The sequence below is a fragment of the Austrofundulus limnaeus genome, unplaced genomic scaffold, assembly GCF_001266775.1.
Source record: "Austrofundulus limnaeus strain Quisiro unplaced genomic scaffold, Austrofundulus_limnaeus-1.0 Scaffold61, whole genome shotgun sequence".
NCBI classification, from domain to species: Eukaryota; Metazoa; Chordata; class Actinopteri; order Cyprinodontiformes; family Rivulidae; genus Austrofundulus; species Austrofundulus limnaeus.
This window is the reverse complement of record NW_013952463.1, coordinates 706,551-707,687: the sequence shown is the minus strand read 5'-3', so window position 1 is coordinate 707,687 and position 1,137 is coordinate 706,551. Positions and strand designations below refer to the sequence as shown.

The 1,137-nt window shown below is 38.9% G+C and overlaps 1 protein-coding gene across 1 annotated transcript in view; it reads right to left on the bottom strand.

Moving 5' to 3' along the window:
* The window catches only part of bmp4 (bone morphogenetic protein 4), a 7,378-nt gene extending 6,666 nt beyond the window's left edge, over nucleotides 1-712 (bottom strand). Inside the window, exon 1 of the mRNA XM_014009731.1 lies at nucleotides 366-712. The gene's annotated coding sequence lies outside the window, so the exon portion shown is untranslated. The remainder of the gene's footprint in view (nucleotides 1-365) is intronic.
* Nucleotides 713-1,137: the final 425 nt, after the last annotated feature.

Sequence of the window (1,137 nt, the reverse complement as noted above, 5' to 3'; positions counted from 1 at the left end):
CTTTTAGTTGTTGGGGAGAGAAGGAAGCGCAGGGAAATCTGACGCGTTGTTTGGAAATGACCTCACTAACTTTGTCATTGCACAAGTATTGGGCACAAAAAAGTAAGCTTAAAGCTGCATGCTCTCACTTTTAAAGTTTAATTAGATTTATACATATATTATCTCTCACGGGATTAATAAAGAGAAATAAATGTTTTTTTTATATAAGCCTTTCGGGAACGTTATTTTCCAACTGAGTAAAGCCGCAGAAATCTCCACATTTAAAATGAACCATTATTAATCGGAGCCCTTCCTGTTTATWTGAAAAGTTTTGTTGTTAAAAGCTTGAGTGATAAATGTGAAAGTGTCAGCTGAGCAGCGCTCACCATCAGTAGAGGTCCAGGGATCCTCGGATCAATCGAAAAAAAAAATAAAAAATTAATAAAATAAAAAATAAAAAAAACAGTCCGGGCAGCAAAAAGCCAAAACAAAAGAAAAAAAAATGGAGCCTTGAAGGAGAAGTGTGGAGTTTTTAAATTCTTTTTTTTTTATTGGCTGTTTAATCCTTTTTAGTGACACCTCGACACGGTCATGAGGAAAGGGGAGGCCGGCTCCAGGGTTCAGTCTCCTGTCGGACTCCAGAAGCGTCGGTGCGCAGGACTGCCGGGCTCCAACTGATCCAACATCCACCGTCCCTACACTTTTTATGCGTCCGCCCTATTTGCCCTCCCTGCTTCCTCCTCCTCCTCCTCCTCCCTCTCTTCCTCCCTCAGTTCCTCATCCACCTCCCCTCATCTGTCTCACACACCTTTGATACCCGCCCCAACACACACACTCACACACACCACCCCATCCCCTCCTTCCCTTAAAATAAAAACTTTGCGCGTGTTTTTGTTTTTATATCCTGTAAATGAAACCAGTAATATTGTCATCACCGAACTTTTTATACTGTACATGTTAATAAAACACCTTTTTGAAGCAGCAAAGATGACAATTTATTTAGAAAGCACAGTTAAACTGATGAGCTGTATCTCAATAGAAAGAAATAAAAATACTGTAGTAAAATGCACTAACTAACTAACTAACTAACTAACTAACTAACTAACTAACTAACTAACTAACTAACTAACTAACTAACTAACTAACTAACTAACTAAC